Below are 6,812 nucleotides of genomic sequence, written 5' to 3'. Positions count from 1 at the left end.
TGGCAGTATAGTGTAATAATAGTATATGGCAGGATAGTGTAATAATAGTATATGACCGGATAGTGTAATAATAGTATATGACAGGACAGTGTAATAAGAGTATATGACAGGACAGTGTAATAATAGTATATGACAGGACAGTGTAATAAGAGTATATGGCAGGATAGTGTAATAATAGTATATGGCAGGATAGTGTAATAATAGTATATGGCAGGATAGTGTAATAATAGTATATGACAGGACAGTGTAATAAGAGTATATGGCAGGATAGTGTAATAATAGTATATGGTAGGATGGCACAGTGTAATAAGAGCATATGGCAGGACAGTGTAATAAGATTATATGACAGGACAGTGTAATAAGAGTATATGACAGGACAGTGTAATAATAGTATATGGTAGGATGGCACAGTGTAATAAGAGTATATGGTAGGACAGTGTAATAAGAGTATATGGTAGGACAGTGTAATAATAGTATATGGTAGGATGGCCCAGTGTAATAAGAGTATATGGTAGGACAGTGTAATAAGAGTATATGGTAGGACAGTGTAATAATAGTATATGACAGGACAGTGTAATAAGAGTATATGGTAGGACAGTGTAATAATAGTATATGGTAGGACAGTGTAATAAGAGTATATGGTAGGACAGTGTAGTAATAGTATATGACAGGACAGTGTAATAAGAGTATATGGTAGGACAGTGTAATAATAGTATATGGTAGGATGGCACAGTGTAATAAGAGTATATGGTAGGACAGTGTAATAAGAGTATATGGTAGGACAGTGTAATAATAGTATATGGTAGGATGGCACAGTGTAATAAGAGTATATGGTAGGACAGTGTAATAATAGTATATGACAGGACAGTGTAATAAGAGTATATGGCAGGATAGTGTAATAAGAGTATATGGTAGGACAGTGTATTAATAGTATATGGTAGGATGGCACAGTGTAATAAGAGTATATGACAGGACAGTGTAATAAGAGTATATGACAGGACAGTGTAATAAGAGTATAAGGTAGGACAGTGTAATAATAGTATATGGTAGGATGGCACAGTGTAATAAGAGTATATGACAGGACAGTGTAATAAGAGTATATGACAGGACAGTGTAATAAGAGTATATGGTAGGACAGTGTAATAATAGTATATGACAGGACAGTGTAATAAGAGTATATGGCAGGATAGTGTAATAAGAGTATATGGTAGGACAGTGTAATAATAGTATATGGTAGGATGGCACAGTGTAATAAGAGTATATGACAGGACAGTGTAATAAGAGTATATGACAGGACAGTGTAATAAGAGTATAAGGTAGGACAGAGTAATAATAGTATATGGTAGGACAGTGTAATAATAGTATATGGTAGGATGGCACAGTGTAATAAGAGTATATGACAGGACAGTGTAATAAGAGTAGATGACAGGACAGTGTAATAATAGCATATGACAGGACAGTGTAATAAGAGCATATGGTAGGACAGTGTAATAATAGTATATGGTAGGACAGTGTAATAATAGTATATGGCAGGACAGTGTAATAAGAGCATATGGCAGGACAGTGTAATAAGAGCATATGGCAGGACAGTGTAATAAGAGTATATGACAGGACAGTGTAATAAGAGTATATGACAGGACAGTGTAATAAGAGTATATGGCAGGATAGTGTAATAAGAGTATATGGCAGGATAGTGTAATAATAGTATATGACAGGATAGTGTAATAATAGTATATGACAGGACAGTGTAATAAGAGTATATGGCAGGATAGTGTAATAATAGTATATGGTAGGATGGCACAGTGTAATAAGAGCATATGGCAGGACAGTGTAATAAGATTATATGACAGGACAGTGTAATAAGAGTATATGACAGGACAGTGTAATAATAGTATATGGTAGGATGGCACAGTGTAATAAGAGTATATGGTAGGACAGTGTAATAAGAGTATATGGTAGGACAGTGTAATAATAGTATATGGTAGGATGGCACAGTGTAATAAGAGTATATGGTAGGACAGTGTAATAAGAGTATATGGTAGGACAGTGTAATAATAGTATATGACAGGACAGTGTAATAAGAGTATATGGTAGGACAGTGTAATAATAGTATATGGTAGGACAGTGTAATAAGAGTATATGGTAGGACAGTGTAGTAATAGTATATGACAGGACAGTGTAATAAGAGTATATGGTAGGACAGTGTAATAATAGTATATAGTAGGATGGCACAGTGTAATAAGAGCATATGGCAGGACAGTGTAATAAGAGCATATGGTAGGACAGTGTAATAAGAGTATATGACAGGACAGTGTAATAAGAGTATATGGTAGGACAGTGTAATAATAGTATATGGTAGGATGGCACAGTGTAATAATAGTATATGACAGGACAGTGTAATAAGAGTATATGGTAGGACAGTGTAATAATAGTATATGACAGGACAGTGTAATAAGAGTATATGGCAGGATAGTGTAATAAGAGTATATGGTAGGACAGTGTAATAATAGTATATGGTAGGATGGCACAGTGTAATAAGAGTATATGACTGGACAGTGTAATAAGAGTATAAGGTAGGACAGTGTAATAATAGTATATGGTAGGATGGCACAGTGTAATAAGAGTATATGACAGGACAGTGTAATAAGAGTATATGACAGGACAGTGTAATAATAGTATATGACAGGACAGTGTAATAAGAGTATATGGTAGGACAGTGTAATAATAGTATATGACAGGACAGTGTAATAAGAGTATATGGCAGGATAGTGTAATAAGAGTATATGGTAGGACAGTGTAATAATAGTATATGGTAGGATGGCACAGTGTAATAAGAGTATATGACAGGACAGTGTAATAAGAGTATATGACAGGACAGTGTAATAATAGTATATGACAGGACAGTGTAATAAGAGTATAAGGTAGGACAGTGTAATAATAGTATATGGTAGGACAGTGTAATAATAGTATATGGTAGGATGGCACAGTGTAATAAGAGTATATGACAGGACAGTGTAATAAGAGTATATGACAGGACAGTGTAATAAGAGTATATGACAGGACAGTGTAATAAGAGCATATGGTAGGACAGTGTAATAATAGTATATGGTAGGACAGTGTAATAATAGTATATGGCAGGACAGTGTAATAAGAGCATATGGCAGGACAGTGTAATAAGAGCATATGGCAGGACAGTGTAATAAGAGTATATGGCAGGACAGTGTAATAAGAGTATATGACAGGACAGTGTAATAATAGCATATGGCAGGACAGTTTAATAAGAGCATATGGCAGGACAGTGTAATAAGAGCATATGGCAGGACAGTGTAATAAGAGTATATGGCAGGACAGTGTAATAATAGTATATGGTAGGACAGTGTAATAAGAGCTTATGACAGGACAGTGTAATAAGAGTATATGGCAGGATAGTGTAATAAGAGTATATGGCAGGATAGTGTAATAATAGTATATGACAGGACAGTGTAATAATAGTATATGACAGGACAGTGTAATAAGAGTATATGGCAGGATAGTGTAATAATAGTATATGGCAGGATAGTGTAATAATAGTATATGGCAGGATAGTGTAATAATAGTATATGACCGGATAGTGTAATAATAGTATATGACAGGACAGTGTAATAAGAGTATATGACAGGACAGTGTAATAATAGTATATGACAGGACAGTGTAATAAGAGTATATGGCAGGATAGTGTAATAATAGTATATGGCAGGATAGTGTAATAATAGTATATGACAGGATAGTGTAATAATAGTATATGACAGGACAGTGTAATAAGAGTATATGGCAGGATAGTGTAATAATAGTATATGGTAGGATGGCACAGTGTAATAAGAGCATATGGCAGGACAGTGTAATAAGATTATATGACAGGACAGTGTAATAAGAGTATATGACAGGACAGTGTAATAAGAGTATATGGCAGGACAGTGTAATAAGAGTATATGGCAGGACAGTGTAATAATAGTATATGGTAGGATGGCACAGTGTAATAAGAGTATATGGTAGGACAGTGTAATAAGAGTATATGGTAGGACAGTGTAATAATAGTATATGACAGGACAGTGTAATAAGAGTATATGGTAGGACAGTGTAATAATAGTATATGGTAGGACAGTGTAATAAGAGTATATGGTAGGACAGTGTAGTAATAGTATATGACAGGACAGTGTAATAAGAGTATATGGTAGGACAGTGTAATAATAGTATATAGTAGGATGGCACAGTATAATAAGAGCATATGGCAGGACAGTGTAATAAGAGCATATGGCAGGACAGTGTAATAAGAGTATATGACAGGACAGTGTAATAAGAGTATATGGTAGGACAGTGTAATAATAGTATATGGTAGGATGGCACAGTGTAATAATAGTATATGACAGGACAGTGTAATAAGAGTATATGGTAGGACAGTGTAATAATAGTATATGACAGAACAGTGTAATAAGAGTATATGGCAGGATAGTGTAATAAGAGTATATGGTAGGACAGTGTAATAATAGTATATGGTAGGATGGCACAGTGTAATAAGAGTATATGACAGGACAGTGTAATAAGAGTATAAGGTAGGACAGTGTAATAATAGTATATGGTAGGATGGCACAGTGTAATAAGAGTATATGACAGGACAGTGTAATAATAGTATATGACAGGACAGTGTAATAAGAGTATATGGTAGGACAGTGTAATAATAGTATATGACAGGACAGTGTAATAAGAGTATATGGCAGGATAGTGTAATAAGAGTATATGGTAGGACAGTGTAATAATAGTATATGGTAGGATGGCACAGTGTAATAAGAGTATATGACAGGACAGTGTAATAAGAGTATATGACAGGACAGTGTAATAATAGTATATGACAGGACAGTGTAATAAGAGTATAAGGTAGGACAGTGTAATAATAGTATATGGTAGGACAGTGTAATAATAGTATATGGTAGGATGGCACAGTGTAATAAGAGTATATGACAGGACAGTGTAATAAGAGTATATGACAGGACAGTGTAATAAGAGTATATGACAGGACAGTGTAATAAGAGCATATGGTAGGACAGTGTAATAATAGTATATGGTAGGACAGTGTAATAATAGTATATGGCAGGACAGTGTAATAAGAGCATATGGCAGGACAGTGTAATAAGAGAATATGGCAGGACAGTGTAATAAGAGTATATGGCAGGACAGTGTAATAAGAGTATATGACAGGACAGTGTAATAATAGTATATGGCAGGACAGTGTAATAAGAGCATATGGCAGGACAGTGTAATAAGAGCATATGGCAGGACAGTATAATAAGAGTATATGGCAGGACAGTGTAATAATAGTATATGGTAGGACAGTGTAATAAGAGTATAAGGTAGGACAGTGTAATAAGAGTATATGGCAGGACAGTGTAATAATAGTATATGGTAGGACAGTGTAATAAGAGCTTATGGCAGGACAGTACAGCACATACATGTGACTGGCAGAGAAGTCCTCTTACCTCATCCGGCGATGACACTGTAGGACCCCAATTTGCTGGTGTTTACAATCCCAGACACTAGAGGCCAGCGTGTGTGACATGTCTTGCACGGGGGCTATAAACCAACACACCCCTCCCCCCACTGAGCGTGTCAGAGATGGGACAGACCCTATACGAATATTATAAAGATTATTATATTAAGGTGGGTGTAACCAGAGATGCGGCACCACAAGGAAAACACCCTGCTAAAGGTTCGTGTTACTTGGGTCTCTGAATTCTCCTCCAGGTCTCGCTGGACACCCTACCACGGAATTCCCCAGGCACCCTGGCCAAAACAGCTCCCGCTCACATTTACGTCTTATAGGGTAAGGCACTGGTACTTCACCCTATGAGAGGAAACATTCCCAAATGTAACCCTGAACCTTGGCTCTAGTCCGGATATTAACCAGGGCCTTGACCACCCATGAAGACTGTCGTTACGTCTTCAGTCTGTCCCTTGCAGCTGTGGACGCCACTCAAGGAAAAACTTTCTCTATTAATTGTCCTTCAGCCTCCAGAATACTAAGACTACTAGGCCCGCACACCAACTACCCAACTCATTCATAGATCTAACCACCCACCAGAAGCCTTCCTGGACCTCCATGCTCCACTATATGAGACCCTACCTTCCTTGATACCTTCTCTCGGCCTCAACCCCGAGAACCACCTGGCACCATGAACCTGATGAGAGTCTTCATTTCATATTGCTGTTATTTTTGCCTTTTGTACCCTTTCTATTATTTTGTTATCTTACTACACCCCCTGACGGTGTTTTAGCCCCAGCATGTGAGTATATACGTTATTCCTAAATACACAAGTGAGCATTCAGCACTGAAACCAATGTGAGCTGGTGCAGGGGAGGTGGTGCCCCTAATCCATCGGGTCCCCATAACAATGCCACCCTCTGCACCCACTATAGTTGGAACTCGCCAAAACTACCGTGTTGCTTGATTCATACATAGTATTTTGCAATCTTATTTTTCACGATGTGAATGTTCGTGGCCAACGTCATTGGGTGTGCCTGCTCGACCCAATAGTTTTCTCTCTCTACATAAGAACCATTACTCTACCCACTGATTGCCAATCACCGTTCAAAGATATTTCCTCTGTTGCCCAAAAACATTTGCGTTGACTTAAAAGAGCAGCACATGTAGGACAGATTGGTGAAAGTGACAGTCGCGAGACCCCACCACTCTGGTGGAAGCAGCTCAGCTACCAAGTCACTTGAAAGTGAAGCCTCCTGAGAAACTCAGCGTATAAGTGGACCATGACATTTTAGTCCTG

Source organism: Taudactylus pleione, unplaced genomic scaffold, assembly GCF_031769625.1.
Source record: "Taudactylus pleione unplaced genomic scaffold, aTauple2 ptg001767l, whole genome shotgun sequence".
In the NCBI taxonomy this organism is placed as follows: domain Eukaryota; kingdom Metazoa; phylum Chordata; class Amphibia; order Anura; family Myobatrachidae; genus Taudactylus; species Taudactylus pleione.
Note: the sequence above shows the minus strand (reverse complement) of the source record.